This window comes from Medicago sativa, chromosome 5, assembly GCF_051527215.1.
Source record: "Medicago sativa cultivar Bolivia chromosome 5, Bolivia_mono, whole genome shotgun sequence".
NCBI classification, from domain to species: domain Eukaryota; kingdom Viridiplantae; phylum Streptophyta; class Magnoliopsida; order Fabales; family Fabaceae; genus Medicago; species Medicago sativa.
The window spans coordinates 56,673,822-56,692,692 of record NC_140753.1 but is presented as its reverse complement, the minus strand read 5'-3'; the positions used below and the strand labels follow the sequence as shown (position 1 = coordinate 56,692,692).

The following is an 18,871-nucleotide window of genomic DNA, read 5'->3' as shown; positions in this document are numbered from 1 at the left end:
GGAGCACACTCCCAGATCCCAAGCCAATACCACTAGCCCATCAATTTTATTCAAACTCGCGGTTATTCAAACTTAATTTTAGTCAAATTAACTATTATTCAAACTCAATTTTAGTCAAACTAACGGCTATTCAAACTAGCCGTTACTTAAACCCGTTATTCAAACTAACCGTTTTCCAATCTGATTTGTGATCATATGTAATCCGACTCAATCTTGGCACCTCAATTCGCTGAAGCGTATAATAATGGGTACGCACATCATATTGCACAACATAATTGTTGAAGATGAATGTGCCAAATACGGTGGCAACTTTGATTATTCTTATGTCTAGGCAATGATCAAACTACACCACTTGACGATTCTAATAGTGATTTTCAAAAGTTTCTGCTTAGAAGACACCATGTTCGCGATAAGCAAATTCATCGACACCTTCAAAAAGACTTGATTGAGCACATATGTGAATGTTTTGGACATGAGAATAACCATCACCAAATTATTTCAAACGTTCATTATATTTTGTGATAATAGTTTATTTTAACATCTATGAACTTTTTTATTGTATTTTCTTATAACTAATGTGTGTAATTTAGTTTTCTTTTTTTAAAAAAAAAATGTTGTGTACCGTGCTATTTAATATTTTTCATGTATTTTTAATTTTCTTTTTATTGCGTTCTGATATTAAATTAATTTGTTTTTTTTCTCCATGTAATTTTTTTAAAAGCCAAAATAGGAAATAAAATTAAAAAGATCATGAAGTACAAGACTGGGGGGCATAAACCTGACCCAGAAAACCGGGGCATAAATCTGACCCAGAAAACCACTAAAATAACCCAAAGTGGATGATACAACAAATCATAACATAAGTGGTATAAGAAAGACACAACTCTAAACAATCACTACCACGGACAATCCAGCGAACCCACGTATAGGCACGAAACCGAATTGCAAAAAAACGCAGAGTGGCCGATCAAAGCTTATAAAAGGCGTATGGATCGACTGCCAACACAGAAACGATCCAAGTTCCAACAACTCCCTCCCGAACGAGGCAAGCTAAAACCCTTTCAGACTAAACCAACCAATTACGAGCCGAAGCACGCATAGGTCTTGTTACCACAGTCTACCAACGATGTAAGAAACAACTGCGGCAGATAAAGTCCTTAAGGTGCGATAAACAACGACTACCATCAACATGGAGCGTCTGCACACCTAACCCTTTCGAGCACATCAGGACATAAGAGAACCCATCTCAAACCCAGAAAAATCCAGGTTCAAGATTTACTAACCAAACCAGTCGAGACCTATTAATGTAAAATACAATAAATAACGTCTACGCATGGGTCTTGTTTGAATTATACATTTTATATATTAATGTAAAATATAAATTTAGATTATATTGTGAATTTAGTATGACCTATTTTAAAGTTTTGGATGAGTAGTATATATATTTGAAAAATATAATTGAATGGGTTTTTTTAATAATATAATTGAGTAGTTTAAATAATTAAAAAGTGTAAAATAATATCTTTTATTAATAAAGCTTAACATGTCTCGTTATACTTAACCTAATTTTAACCTAATTTTTCACTCCACACTTTTGCATCTAATGTTTATCTAAAGCTAAATTATGTTGCTAATTTTATACTATTTTTTTGGAAAGGAATTACCTCGCTCTATATCCTTATTTATTAATTTTGTTAAGTCTACAGCAATTTAACATAATATTTTTCCTCTCATTTGCTGTATTAGGTTAGCTATAATTCAACCTAACAAATTCCATATAAAAAAAATGCATTGCACCAATTTCATTCCTATCCTCTTGCCTTTTTTTTTCTTCAATATTTTGCACACTTATTTAATACAATAAAAATGCATCACACCAATTTCATGACTCTTTTTTTGACAATATTTTGTACACTTTTTTTTAAGGAAATATTTTGTACACTTATTTAATACTAGAAAAATGCATCGCACCAATTTTATGGCTTTTTTTGACAATATTTTCTACATCTTATTTACTAAAGCTTAACCCGTAAAGCTAACCCTAAACCTAATTTTTTCATCCACTTTTCTAAGCCATTGGATCTTGCGCATTTAGGCGCCATTCAATTTTAGCCATTGATCATATTATATTTATCTCTTCTATTTTCCGAAACAACTATTTCGTATTTATCTCTTCTATTTTCCGAAACAACTATTTCATATTTATCTCTAATTATAATTTTGGTCATATCCGAAATTTGTTATCAATTCACTTAAATCCGAAATTTGTTTTCCTATAGTTTTGGCCATCCGAATCCTTATTTATTAATTAACCTAACAAATTTCCCTTTCAAAATAAAAATAAAAAATTAACCTAACAAATTTCATTCGTATCCTCCTTTTCTTTTTTTTTTGAAACAAATATTTTCTACACTTTTACGATTGCAATTTAACATAACAAATTCCATCTAAAAAAATGCATCGCACAAATTTTATTTTTATCCTCTGGCCTTTTTTTTTATGAACCAAATATTTTGGTTATATATACGAAGCCCTAAACCTGTTTCTCTCAATCTTATATCTTATATCTTATATATATAATAAAGTTTAACCCCTAAAGCTATTTCTAACCCTAATATTTTCCCCCCATTTCTCCCTCCACTTTTCTGAACCATTGGATCTTACACATTTAGGAGCCATTCAATTTTAGCCATTGATCATCTTACTTAATTAATGCCAGCCGAATTCTGTTATCAAGTTTGCTATAATTTTGGCCAGACGAATTTTGTTACGAAGTTTGCTATAATTTTGCCATATTTTCATCTCTTTAGTTGTGAAGCAACACATCACACGATCCATAAAAGTAGAACTATATTTGCTTGCATTCACTAAACTATCTACCAATATCACTAAAACTATATTTGCTTGAGGTTCACTACTTCGAATCTCTTCTCCCGATTCTGCCAACTTCGGATTCATGAAATTGCTCCGTCATCATTTTCAGGTCAGTTTTCAATTCTTCTTATCTTAAGCTAATAATATTCCTTATGCATTTCTCATCAATTTTTGTCACTCTAATAACTTTCACGAACACGCATGCGATTATAGTTGAATTCGATGAAATCTCACTCAATTGTTTTGATTATTATTATTTTTTCTAATTATTTTGTTGATTTTTGTTTGTTCGGCGAGAACTGTAAATGGCATCGAAACAAGTAGCTAAATAGAAACGATTGGGATCGATTGGAGCAAGAAATGTGTGAATGGGTCGTCCTCTTCAACAACTTCGTCATCTAAACACTGTCGGTGTCGGCGTCAATGCGAAGTAAGCCACAATTTTATCATGAAAATGTGCCTTTGGATTCTCAAAAAACCAAAGAGAATATAACTATGACTATTCAGTTTTGTTCTTTAAAGTATGTGATTGTAAATTTTGTTATTGTGTTGTGCGATAGCTGTTGATGTTAATTTGATTGATGTGTGATATATTATTTGTGTGACAGTCAGAGGGAAATTCGTGGCAAAGAGATTGCTGGTATACAGATGGAGATACTATAGTGAGAAACGAGTATAATCCGTCTATAACTTATGCTTACGGTAAAAAATAGCAAAGCTCATATTTGTTAATAGGTTTTTTGCTGTTTAATTTTTTTCATTTGGTATTTAGGTTGAAGTATTGAGTAATATTTCAAAGGTCATACATTATAGTTTTGAGATTTGGGTTAGAGATTCAAAGCTCTGTATGTCATCAAATTAAGATGGCAACATAGGGAGAAATATTTCAAAGGAAGATTTTACATTAAGCCATTTAGCATTGATCGCACCATCGCCCTTCTTATTTGTATTTACCTTAGAGTTGGTGGTTACAAATGATTTGTATTTCAATGGTCAGGAATTAATGTGCCAAAATCGCATAGGTTCTGGTTTAGGATTTCCATTGAGTGATATAACAAGTGGTAAGCATAGCTTTCACTAATCATGGTAATTATGCTTCTCCTTTTTAAGGTTCAAGGAACTTCCACTAAGGATGTATTTTTTCAGTGTTCAAACGCAGCAGCTGTAGCATAGAGTCTTCTAAGCTTCTTGGACCTGGAAAACATGTTTTATCAAATGCAAAGCTTCAGAGAAACCTCACCATATCTTGCCCTTATGCAGACTCTACTGAGAATATTGAAGGTTGCAGTAAACCAAACAACTCGGGTTAGCAGATTACGGTTACGGACCTTTAAGCAATTTTAATTTTTGGCAGAGTTATACTTCTATTTTTTGACATTCTTTCTTATATATTATTAATTTATCACGTATAGGCCATGGTTCAAGCGTGGACAATGGAGTTTTAGCCAAAAATCCGGTTGTTGGTGATTTTATTAAAGAGACAGTGGTATCCGACATTAATTTCATGCAAAAGAGTTCAGGTCGAAACATACATTATTTGCGAAGACTTTTTGCAGCATTGATGGTCTCTGATTAGCTGTCCAGACCAGAGGTTGTTTGGAATAACACTTCGCCTAATCTAATTGATGATAATTTGCACAAACAAAGACGTGTACTTGGTGCGCCTGGTAAGTCTGATTGTTAAAACTGTAGTGTTTTTTTTATAGGTTAAATTTACTTCTCTGTCTGGATAGCTAATCTGAATATATCACTTATTTGTTTATGGCCGGTTAATTTAGAGGGCGAAACTTATGCATCGACATTGTACTACATGCTTAATTCGTATTGCAAACCTGTGTGTAGGAAGATTAGATACTAGCCAGCATGAATTACACTATATTTCATGTACTAATATACTCAAACAAATTTGTAGTTTGTTGGTGTATAGTTTACAATCAGAATTACACTATATTTTGGCCAATTTTTCTGCGCCTACTATTTAGTTATCAAGGGAACTCTAATTTTGCTCAATTTTAGTTATTCTCATTGATGTCGCAACTCTAAGCCTATTATTTAGTTATCAAAGGATACAAAGACACAGCTGTAATGCGTATTCAATGCACATTAGTTGTTATCACTTGCACCTTTATTTGTATGTATCGGCTCCCTGTATATATCTAAGGTACTCATCTCTTTACTTGCAGTAGCTTGGAAACGAAAAACAAAGGTTATACATGGTGATTTTTGATTTGAAAGTATGGCCAACACTTACACTCCGCTCTTATAGCTGTTACTAGAGGAAAGAGAGATTTTAAGATGAAAGTTAGAGTAGCTCATATTTGGTGTATACCAACAAAGAAAATAATTAAAAATATCAAATAAATCGATTGCCTTCTCATAAGGTAATATTATGCTATGAAATTTCATATTGTGTTCTATATTTAATATGATATGATGTTCATATTAGAGGCACTTATGTTTTCGTGGTGTTTAGGTTTTTCAATAGTGATGCATCAACATTTTGTTTTTTGTAAGTTGTAACCATCCTGTCGTATGCTTCATTATCCATAGGTTAAGTGCACTTTAGTTGGATTCTACATAATTATTTTTTGATGGATTGAGATGAGACTTAGACTTATTTTGGAATAGCTTCTTTTTGTGATTTTAAACAATGGATTCATGCTCAACAACTTTTTTTTGTGAGATTGTATATATTTTCAGCATAAGTGGTGAACTAATATTCGGGGATTCAAAATACTTATATGTTGCTCTAATTTCCCTGCCGTACGTTATTTTCATTCATACTCTTGATGGTTTAGCAGATACATGGACGACAAACAACAATTGCATCAGTATTAGGAGGTGAGAATTCGTACTCATTCGAGAAGAAATTGTTTTCGTTCAGAGCAGTTTGCCAAAGATGTTCAGGAGTTTTGGGCAAATTATTCATCAGTAGCAGTCTACGAGTATGTCTTGAATGGAGCAGCCAAATCCCACGCCCAGTTTTGTATCAGTCTCTGTTATTGTTTCCTAGCAGTAATTGGCACTATTGTGATTCTGTGTTTGTTATTTTTAGAGATATTGAGGTCCTGTTTTTGTTATTTTAAGAGTTGACATGTTTTTGTGGAGAGAGCTGGAATGAAGTGTCACATTTTTTTCCTGCATCTTTTAACATGTCAGTCTATTCTTTATCGAATAAATTAATTAGTTTGGGGATCGTCATGTTGTCAGTCTCTCTTAATTGGTCTGCATATTGGATCTTTACAGTATTTTGAAGTTTTCCATTTGTAGTGCTTTGGATTGTTTTGTATATAGCCCTAGATTATGAGGTTGTGGAAGGCAATTGGTTTAGTATTTTTAAGTCATCCAAAGGAATATTTTGTAGGGTTTAGATGTGAATTTGTTGAGGCTTCGTTAATAGTAAGTTGATCGAGTTATATTCATAGTATGATGCCTTCTCTAAGCTTACTATGATACTATTATTCATTTTTAAAATTGCTTTGCGTGTCACTATAAGTCATTGAGGATTTGATATCATGTAAATAATAAAGTAAATCCTAACACATATAAGAATGAAGATATTGGTTACAGTTGGAATCTTATAAGTCATTGAGGCATGTTGATCTTATTGGTTACATGTGTTGGAATGATTAACGAGTAACAACTTGCAAATTTACTTTTAAGTTTCAAGTTTTGTAAACCCTACCATGTTCTTGAATATCTTATTTGAAGTGACGGAAAATGATTAAGTTTTGTTAACTATTCAATATAAGTTTCTTTAGGTATCGCGCTTAAAATTTGTGGCTGCATCATTCTAAATAGCAATTTTCTAAAATATATTAATGTCTCTCTTTGTTCAAGCCTCAAACTCTAACGATGTCAATTTAATATGAATTGTGTAACACATCATAATCATCATGTGAACTATTCAATTCCCCTAAAAAAAATATATATATATATATATATATTCAATTACATTTTAGTTATCCGATAAAACTTATTCATGACTTTTTTTGGTTGGTTTGACCCGTGCGATGCACGGGTCGATGTTCTAGTTTATTTAATACGTTTACAAACAGAATACCCTAATTTCCATGCAAACTCGGCTACCCTAATTTCCATGTAAACTTGGCTATATATACCAAGCCCTTCCTTATTTATTAATCCTTATTTATTAATTTTATTAGGTCTGCAACAGCTTAACCTAATAATTTTCCTCCAAAATGCTGCATTAGGTTAGCAGCAATTTAACCTAACAAATTCCATCTAAAATGCAGCACACCAATTTAACCTAACAAATTCCCTCTAAAATGTAGCAATCCCTAATATTTCTCCTCACTAATGAGCTTTTCATTCCTATCATGTGTCATCGTTTGTATATATCTATTGCTTATGTAGACATTTTTTTGACAAGTTGTTGTACACTTATTTAATATATTTACAAACAGAATACCCTAATTTCCATGCATTCTCGGCTAAAAATGTTATATCACACGTTTTCACTTTGACAACAAATTACTAATCAAACAAAAATCATTAATTAGGAAATTCATTGTATTTAATTTCATGACGAATTTTTTTATAATTTTGCTAATTTAATAACAGGTACGGATTCCTACGTGTCTGGGTATTTAAAAAATGTTTATTTTATTTTATGTGTCTTAATAATTTTACAAAATCCAGTTAATTTCATCCGCTTATGCATATATTGATTTACATGTACTTAAAATATGTTTTTTATTCTTTTTGTGGGTACATATTAAGATATTCGTCCCGTACTAGTCAATGGTCAATTTTATTTGCGGATACCACACATACCGAATTTCACTCATCCTTAATTATATGTCTAACCCGGGCAACGTCGGGTAAATAAACTAGTCTCTTATTAATAAAGCTTAACCTGTCTCGCTATACTTGACCTAATTTTAACATAATTTTTCCCTCCACACTTTTGCATTTAATGTTTATCTAAAGTCAAATTATGTTCCTAATTTTATGCTATTTTTTTGGAAAGGAATTACCCAGCCCTATATCTCTTATTAATAAAGCTTAACCTGTCTTGCTATACTTAACCTAATTTTAACCTAATTTTTCCCTCCACACTTTTGCATTTAATGTTTATTTAAAGTCAAATTATGTTCCTAATTTTATGCTATTTTTTTGGAAAGGAATTACCCCGCCCTATATCTCTTATTAATAAAGCTTAACCTATCTCGCTATATTTAACCTAATTTTTCCCTCCACACTTTTGCATTTAATGTTTATCTAAAGTTAAATTATGTTCCTAATCAATTACCCCGCCCTATATCTCTTATTAATAAATCTTAACCTGTCTTGCTATACTTAACCTAATTTTAACCTAATTTTTCCCTCCACACTTTTGCATTTAATGTTTATCTAAAGTCAAATTATGTTCCTAATTTTATGCTATTTTTTTGGAAAGGAATTACCCCGTCCTATATTACTCTGCTTGCAATTTAATCTTTCCTACAATCATGGCAATTTAGGTGCTATTTTTTTAAAAAGGAACAACCACGCTAAACAAATCGCCCTAACCAGTTGCAATTATAAAGTCAAATAATAATTTACTTAATTGAAACAGTTAACTTAATTTCATCTACATGTATAGCCTAATATGTCTACTATCATAGCAATTTAGGTGCTATTTTTTTGGAAAGGAACAACCGCGCTAAACAAATCGCCCTAACTAGTTGCAGTTATAAAGTCAAATAATAATTTACCTAATTGAAACAGTTAACTTAATTTCATCCACATATATAGCCTAGTATGTTTCCTTCAATGATTTTTTCTATATGTTATGCACCCCTCCCTAATTATTCTAAAATCAATATTCTAAAATCAAATCAGATTTCCCAACCATAATTTCTCATAATTTCTCGTAATATAATTGCATTAAAGATGGTATATTTTCATTAACTTTGAATAAGCTTTGTGTATATCACGTGTAATTTGGAGTATTTCCTGTTAATTGTTTTGACTCTGCATGCTATTGATTGATTTAAATTACAGAAAGTTTTCCTGCATGATAAAGGAGTTTGGTTCTTATGTGCCCACTTAAAACGATGGGAAACTGAGAATATACACCAATTAACGTAAATTATGGAGAATGTTGGGTAATTTAAATTTCAATGATACTCTCATTTATTGTTCATTCTAATTAAAAGATCAAAATCTATGTCGGGTCGATGTCATGTTACAATATCAAGGTCGATGTCATGGACATAATATGATATGATACAATACCAACGTCTATGATAATTAATATTATGAATTTAATTAGAACAATTGTGACATTCAACTAAACTACTTTGTTACATGTTACCGTCAAATATTACCTTTGATATTATCGTCAACTAAACTATTATGTAAGAATTGAGGTGTGTTTTGAACAACCATTTATGTGAAAACTTTTGGAACAACCATAAATTTATAAAGAAAAGTAAGTATTGACATCAAAACCAAAATAATAGCGAGAGATATTAAAAACATAATGTAAATATAAAAGAAAAAGTTGTCAAAAAAGTTGTCATGGAATAAATATCATTTCCAGCAAGAATTACTCGTCCCTCTAATAGAGAGTCTCTATCAATGTCTGAAATCCATCTAATCTAAGTTTCTTAACATTTCAGCCAATATTACCTGATTAGAGTCAAGTCCAACCCCCATCAATCAACAGACCATACGGGCAGAACCATACTAAGGTTTTCTAGAAGTTTTCATATCATCTTAGCACACGTAGTCACGCGGAGACTCCAAGTGAGATAAGGTGTACACTGATGAAAACATTTTGCGAAAAAACTCGAATATTTCAAAACAACAAATTAAAATATAATTGCATTAAAGATGGTATATTTTCATTAACGTTGAATAAGCTTTATGTATATCACGTGTAATTTGGAGTATTTTCTGTTAATTGCTTTGACTCTGCATGCCATTGATTGATTTAAATTACAGAAAGTTTTCCTGCATGATAAAGGAGTTTGGTTCTTATGTGCCTACTTAAAACGATGGGAAATTGAGAATATAAACCAATTACCGTAAATTATGGAGAATGTTGGGTAATTTTAATTTCAATGATAATCACATTTATTGTTCATTCTAATTAAGAGATCAAAATCTATGTCGGGTCGATGTCATGTTACAATGTCAAGGTCGATGTCATGGACATAATATGACATGATACATTACCAATCTCTATGATAATTAATATTATGAATTTAATTAGAACAATTATGATATTCAACTAAACTACTTTGTTACATGTTACCGTCAACTAAACTATTATGTAAGAATTGAGGTGTGTTTTGAACAACCATTTATGTGAAAATTTTGGAACAACCATAAATTTATAAAGAAAAGTAAGTATTGACATCAAAACCAAAATAATAGCGAGAGATATTAAAAACATAATGTAAATATAAAAGAAAAATTTTTCAAAAAAGTTGTTATGGAATAAATATCATTTCCATCAAGAATTACCCGTCCCTCTAATAGAGAGTCTCTATCAATGTCTGAAATCCATCTAATCTAAGTTTCTTAACATTTCAGCCAATCTTAACTGATTAGAGTCAAGTCCAACCCCCATCAATCAACAGACCATACGGGCAGACCCATACTAGGGTTTTCTAGAAGTTAGAGTTTTCTAGAAGTTTTCATATTTGTAACACCCCAGACTGCTTTCAGGATTGTCGACTGACCCCATAAACCAACACGAGTCTTTTCAGCGTGTTTTGTCCTCCTCACTCGCACGCTTACCGAGAAACTTCTCGATAGGTCACCCATCCCAAAATTGCTCCAAGTCAAGCACGCTTAACTGTGGAGTTCTTATGGAATGAGCTACCGGAACGAAGATGCATCTTATTGATATAGGTAGTACCAAACAATTCTTATAAGCCTTCCTTCAACCATGCAGTCCCATACCTGCACGACCTTAGGATCCCTCTCATTCCGATGTGATTCATTTTTGCCTAGAAGCATGCCAGGAGCTGGACCACTCCCCGCCCTCATCAGCCTCGGGCGCTACATGCCCTGCAAGCGGAGGCGTTACATGCCCACTAGCTTTCGCTTGGATCGTCCTCGAACCACATCGTACTGGGAGAGGTCTACTCTGATACCATTTGTAACACCCCAGACTGCTTTCAGGATTGCCGACTGACCCCAAAAACCAATACGAGTCTTTTCAGCGTGTTTTGTCCTCACTCGCACGCTTACCGCGAAACTTCCCGGTAGGTCACCCATCCCAAAATATCCCAAAATTGCTCCAAGTCAAGCACGCTTAACTATGGAGTTCTTATGGAATGAGCTACCGAAAAGAAGATGCATCTTATTGATGTAGGTAGTACCAAACAATTCTTTTAAACCTTCCTTCAACCATGCAGTCCCATACCTGCACGACCTTAGGATCCCTCTCATTCCGATGTGATTCAGTTTTGCCTAGAAGCATGCCAGGAGCCGAACTACTCCCCTCCCTCATCAGCCTCGGGCGCTACATGCCCATCAAGTGGAGGTGTTACACATATCATCTTAGCACACGTAGTCACGCGCAGAGTCCTATGAGTTAAGGTGTACACTTATGAAAACATTTTGCGAAAAAAATCGAATATTTCAAAACATCAAATTATAATATAATTGCATTAAAGATGGTATATTTTCATTAACGTTGAATAAGCTTTGTGTATATCACGTGTAATTTGGAGTATTTTCTGTTAATTGCTTTGACTCTGCATGCCATTGATTGATTTAAATTATAGAAAGTTTTCCTGCATGATAAAGGAGTTTGGTTCTTATGTGCCCACTTAAAACGATGGAAAATTGAGAATATATACACCAATTAACGTAAATTATGGAGAATGTTGGGTAATTTAAATTTCAATGATAATCACATTTATTGTTCATTCTAATTAAAAGATCAAAATCTATGTCGGGTTGATGTCACGTTACAATGTCAAGGTCGATGTCATGGACATAATATGATATAATACAATACCAATGTCTATGATAATTAATATTATGAATTTAATCAGAACAATTATGACATTTAACTAAACTACATTGTTACATGTTACCGTCAAATATTACCTTCGATATTACCGTCAACTAAACTATTATGTAAGAATTGAGGTGTGTTTTGAACAACCATTTATGTGAAATTTTTTGGAACAACCATAAATTTATAAAGAAAAGTAAGTATTGACATCAGAACTAAAATAATAGCAAGAGATATTAAAAACATAATGTAAATATAAAAGAAAAATTTGTCAAAAAATTTGTCATGGAATAAATATCATTTCCAGCAAGAATTACTCGTCCCTCTAATAGAGAGTCTCTATCAATGTCTGAAATCCATCTAATCTAAGTTTCTTAACATTTCAGCCAATGTTAACTGATTAGAGTCAAGTCCAACCCCCATCAATCAACAGACCATACGGGCAGACCCTTACTAGGGTTTTCTAGAAGTTTTTATATCATCTTAGCATACGTAGTCACGCGCAGACTCCTAGTGAGTTAAGTTATACATTGATGAAAACATTTTGCGAAAAAACTCAAATATTTTAAAACATCAAATTATTTTTCCTAGTCTTTTTCTAAGAAAAACTTCCCATAGCCTCCTTTGTTTTCACAAGTTTTACATGAAATCAAATTCTCATTGTTTTTCTTAAAGTTGATATATTCAACTCAAGTTTTTAATAATCAATCAAGATAGTCAATTTTTCTCACAATGAAGGTCACCACTTTTTCATAATCAAAATTTTATAAAATTAAAAACCTTTCTTCATAAAACTTGTCTCCTTAGCTTCAGTTTTTTTCTTCAAATACGAACATAATAGTACTTCAAGACTAACTTTTAAAGTATTTTTTATCCCCACTACTACAATAATCACATTTAGTAACAAGGTGGTTGTAACACTTGAAAAATCGTTAGTTGATTCGATGATATAGTAAGAATTGAGTAAAAGTCTTAGGTCCAATACACCAGACAACAATAGAACCCATTCATTATTCACCCACGTGTCAATAATTTTAGTCAACAATTGTTAGAACACATGGAGTGTTATAGTGTGAATTAAAAAAATAATCATTTCAACTTTCTCAATTATTGTTAATATATAAGGTGAGGTCAAATCATTAATTTTGTGACGGTCTAATGATCTTAGCCGTTGGATCTAAAACTCATCTTTGCCTCCTCACCTATAAATATAGTTCTCACTCACTTATACTTACACCAAAAGTTCTTTTGAGTTGTCAAAGAACTTTTCTCTCTTCTCCCCCCTTTAGCTTGTGTTGACGAACTATTGTTTTCTTCCCCATTTTTTTATGTCCCTTCGGATTGAAAGAGTACTCTAAAGGCCATAGTCCATTCGGTTTATAATGTACCTTCAGAATTAAGAATGATCTTAAGAACATAGTCTCTTTGGTAAATTTTTCCCTTTCGGGATTAAGAGTATTAATATGATCATAGTACATTTCGATATATATTGTCCCTTTGGAAATAAGAATGATATTAATAATATAGCCCATTTTCTATATTTTATCCCTTGGAGAAGTAAGAGGTTAGAGCGGTAGAAACACCATATTAGAGTGGTCATAGTACCATATTAGAGTGGTCTTAGTACCATAATAGTGTGGTATATATCAATACCATATTGGAGTGGTCTTAGCACCATATTTGAAGGTGTATTTCTAGATTGGATCCTACAATGAAATAGGACTCCGATACTGTAACACCCTAAGAATCCAACTTTATTTAATAAATAAGTAAAATTTATTATTCATACAGGTGCTACATTTATTCAACAATTCACCATTTTTAAAAAAATAAAAACATCATAATTTAGACTGCTAAAACATCCATAAACTTCAAAGAAAGTAGGATAACATCTCATAATTCATGCAAGACAAAATTTATGAAAATCAACGTTAGTCACCTCTGATCAGGTACGATTATAATGGTTATTTGCAACAATAATTAATGGATATTTTACCCCTAAAAAAATTAATGATCATTTTAGAAAAAATTAAATGTTCCCAAGTAAGTGTTGCTTTAGGAAAAATATTTGTTCTAAAATAAAGGTATTTGCAACATTATTTTATTCTAATTTTACCCCTGAATTAATATTGTACACAATTTTAAAGTCATTATATATATTTTTTAACAAGCCAAAATGAAAATAAACACTAAACAAGTGTTCTTCCTAGTACAAGACGCGCCAAAAAGAAACACCGAGGTTTAAAAAAAAATCCAGAAAAAACAACATTAGGAAAACATCAACCAATTCCCAAACAACAAAACGACACAACCATCAACTATGATAACCTACGACAAAGTTTGCAAATTTTGTCTTCATCCACCAAATTGAAAGCATCTTAACTTTGTTGAGAAACTGAGGAATTGAATTTTCCTTATATTTAAATAGGGAAATGCTAACCGGTGCCCTCGGGGCACTGGTTAAGGATATGAAAAAGGAAATTATATAGTAGTTAATGCATTGAAATTGTGTAATTAATTTATAATAAAGTCAAAAGCAGTTTCCTTTTATGATAATAATTCCCTTTTATGGTATGCTTAACCAGTGCCCCGGGGGCACCGGTTAGCAGGACCCATTTAAATATCATGTCATTCTTTTCTTTCTAAAACTCTGAAGCGCAATAAAACCAAATTAAGTGCATTACAAATTGTCACATTACAAATCATCACACTTTGAGCAAACTGAAGCTAATGATCTGAAATATCAAGGGGATCAATCAGATGACAAACCTAACCAATCATGTACAATGTACCAAAGAGCACTAAAAATATTGCATGTTATAAATAGTGATTTGTTGTTTCCACATTACCTCACCCACTCACACAAAGTTGTGTTTCACGCAGGATAATGCCACGCCTAAGCAGATTATCCTTGGTAGGCAGCATGTTTCGAAGAAGATGCCATGTAAAAATTGAAATATTCAATGGGACATTTTATGCCAGAGGAATTCTGAATGGGAACATTCTCCTCAAACCAGGTGGATTAGGGATAGGTGGCATCTATGAACATCAAACCGACCCACCCTGACCCTCAAACCAGCTTTCCACCTTTAAACCAGGTGGATTGGTTTATTGGTGCAGGTGTTGGTTTAAAGACATAGATGCCAACCTTTCTATGAACATTCTCCTTAAACCAGCTTCCCACCTTTAAACCAAGACCATCCCTGCACCATCTCCTTCCATCAAACCGACCCATCCTGACCCCCCCTCCTTCACTCGCCCACCCTCCACACCATAACGCAACAATAACACGTGAAACCACAATCTCCCTCTATCGACCAACATCCTCCAACATCATTTACCTAAAAAATCAATATTAAACTCCCTTATCCGCCTAAACCCCAAACCTCCATCCTCATTTCTCATACAAATGGACTCTCGATCAACCCAAGAAATTTTTCTGTGATCCTCACAACCACAAACAAAAAAATTGATTTGAAAGATATTCAATAGAGGAAATTATACATGTGGGAGCTTTGAAGAAGGAAATAACATAGAAAAGAAAAGATGGCAAAACATACTTAAGGAAAATCAACCGTTCAGTCCACAATGGAATCTGAGATGATAGCATTAGCTACTGCTACTGAAGAAGTAAGTTGGCTAAGATCCTTGCTAGTTGTGATCCCTTTATGGGAGAAACCGTTACTGGCTGTGTTAATTCATTGCGATAGTACCATGACTATTGCAAATATTAAGAATCGTTATTACAATGGTAAGAGACGATAGATAAGGCGAAAACACAACACGATTAGAGAATGTATCTCTAATGGAGCATTTAGAGTTGATTTTGTAAGTACTAATGAAAACTTAGCTAATCCTTTGACGAAAGGACTAAATAGAGAGAAAGTCCAAGAAACATCCAGTAGGATGGGACTAATGCCTAAAGCTCACTGAGTGATGGTAACCCGACCTACATGACTGGAGATCCCAAGACTTAGGTTTAATGGGTAATAACAAGTCATAAAGTGATAGAACAAGCTACAAGAAAAATGATATAGAAAGCATGATCCTACAACGAAAGAAGGATGAGTTAATAACAACTCTTAATGAGATAGATACTCTATGTTGATTGGGGTACACAACTACAGAAGTACCTTTGATAGACTCACCTATACGAATGTGGAACTTAGGCCGGTCCTATGAAATTTCGAGGCAGAATTCCTAGAGCATTCGTTAAAATCGGGATACACGTGTATGACCTTAAACTCACGGGCTTTTAATATACACCTAAGAAAGGGTTTGTGTGTGGATTCTATGTCTGAGATAGAGTTCAATGTTGTAAGCAACTCTTGTTAAATCAGAATACCTTCCACTATGCAAAGGTTCAAGTTGTTGGTGACACCTTTGTTTATTAGCAAATCTTATGAAAACATTTACATTATTTCTCGAAACCATTTTAAAATCAAGTGGGGGATTGTTGGAACACTAGTTAAATCTATTGAAAAAATTGGATATAAAAACACATTGTAAGAACTAGTGTGTGTGACCTAAAAATGTCCAACATTGGTGAGCCACACCAACTAGCAAGTGCTTATATAAGGGTAGATTGGCCTCCAAGGGTGTGCCCTTGGGGTACCACTTTTGCGAACGGGTGAGCGCTTAGAAAAACATATATATCGCGCGTGACGACGACGCCGCCATCCGTCCGACCGGCTGGGCCGGGCCTGGGTCAAAATGATGTATATTTTTTTTTATCACTTGAAAATGTTAAATTAATTAATTAATTAATTTAATCATTATCTGAAAGCGCTACGCGTAACAATTAAGAAGTTTTTGGATATATCCAATTAAGAAACGAAAATGCGTTTACTTGAGGATTAAGCTGACTTAATCCCCAAGTCACTCGTTTTTTGTTACGAACTCTCCCTATAAAAGGAGAGCTCGCCCCACTCATTCTTTACACCTTAATTCACAGTTGATGATTCATGTGCTTTTCCTCTCTTCTTCCTTCGACTTGTGTTAACGAGTCATTCTTTTGCTTCTACTCCTTTCTGTCCCTTCGGTTTCGATTCGAGTGGTTACGTACCATATTGAGTGATTTTAATCAAACGATTAAGCCATATTTTGAGGTGTATATTCTCAAGCGATTACCTACTGTGCAGTACGTAATCGTAACAGTGATCTGGGCTGTTTTTATCCTGGAGGCGGCGCAGTTGTTATTCTACATAGCACAAACTTAGGTAGTGCCGCGAAACGTCTTAAAGAGAGCGACCTGGTCGTGACTCAATCCGGTAATTCCTTTGATATCGTTTTCTGATTTTTAAAACACAAAAACAACAGAGACTAAGATCACCAACAAAATTTTGGATTCAGAGAAAGGGTTAGTTTTCCATCATAAGGCGAACCAATGTTTAAATCGTGGTTGTGAAAGATGTTAACGTTTAATGTCTAACATTGTTTAGATTATCTTTCATAGTGGAGAGTATATATATATATATATATATATATATATATATATATATATATATATATATATATATATATATATATATATATAGGGACTAGGATCAATTTGATAGAGGAAGAAATATAAAGTTATCAATATTGATTGTGATGATTACGACGTAATTTACATTTCAAATTAGTGGTTAATATCAATGATCCAAATGTTTAATTAATCCTTTTTAATTAATCCTTAACTTTCCGGGTATGAAAAACAAGTTTCTACTTGATTATTATATGATTAAGTTTTTTGTCTTCTTATAAAGAGTTTAAGGTTATTTGGAATAAATAATTGTTCAATTATTCTAGTACTATAAAACAATCGTCCACGACAGGTTCAATTGACTTGTCTGTTTGTGTGTCAGCAAAAAATTGTTTGGTTTATTTCTCTAGGAGTGACGCTGAGATGCCTTTCATCAATCATTATACTAATTGTGTGAAAGATATATTATTGTTCATCAATTTCGTCTCATTTATCTTTGATTTCTCAAATACTCAAATATCATTAGCTTTATAATAAATATAATTTTGCTTGTTCAAAAAAAATAATAAATATAATTTTTTTTTTTGCTAAAAAAACTATATTTAAACTAAACAATTATATTGATTATTTTTTTTTTTGGGAAGGATTTATAATGATTTGTGAAAGATATTGTTCATCAATTTCGTCTCATTTATCTTTAATTTCTCAAATACTCAAATATCATATTAGCTTTATAATTTGGTTTCATTTATGGCGCAACATCTTAATGAAAATATCCTCTAAAAAAAAAATCTTAATGAAAATATACAAGTGATGAAAAAAGTGATGACACATAAAACAAAAAAAAAGCATCTACAGTTACCATTTTTTTTTTCATTTATAAATGAATATATTTTGCATCCTTACGTGGAAAGGGTGGACTAGTATCAAAACTAAGGATGCAAACCGACCCATGAGTTTTATAATACAAAAATTATATATAATTTCAAAGTTACCCTCGTAATTGACATGTATTAGTATTTTTTTTTTAAAGAATGTATTAGTATTTTTTTGAAGGAAAAGAATGTATTAGTATTCTTATTTATTAGATTAATAAATTAACGATTATTTTTATGAAATATATATTTATTTATCTATATTTTTATTTTGAAAAATAGAATTTAATTAAGAAAAATAGAATTTCATTATTTATAATAATCATATTTTCTTCAAAAAAAATAATCATATTAAATTTTTTTTCATTTTATCGTAAAAAATACTCAATATTCTCAATTATGAATATATATTTTTTTTTACAAAAGTTTTATTTCATTATAATGAGATTGAATCTAGAAGATTTATTATATTTTTTAGGGGGAGACCTGTTTAACTTAACAATGTATGTACAATAATTCAATAAACAAATGTACAACAGAAAAGTCCCCACTAAATCCAACAATCTTGTGATACTAGAAACAAAAAAAGCCACATAAGTCCAACAGAATCCATCATATCATATAACTTCAACTCTCCAACAGTTACTATGTGATTCAGCCATCGACGATCTA

At 32.3% G+C, this 18,871-nt stretch overlaps 1 long non-coding RNA gene across 1 annotated transcript; it reads left to right on the top strand.

The window, feature by feature from the left end:
* Positions 1 to 2,938: 2,938 nt before the first annotated feature.
* On the top strand, positions 2,939 to 5,960 carry LOC146923328 (uncharacterized). The gene is made up of 5 exons (XR_015010898.1): positions 2,939 to 3,304; positions 3,483 to 3,576; positions 3,872 to 3,935; positions 4,021 to 4,541; positions 5,676 to 5,960. It is a non-coding gene; the product is annotated as an uncharacterized LOC146923328 (long non-coding RNA).
* The last annotated feature ends 12,911 nt before the right edge of the window (positions 5,961 to 18,871 follow it).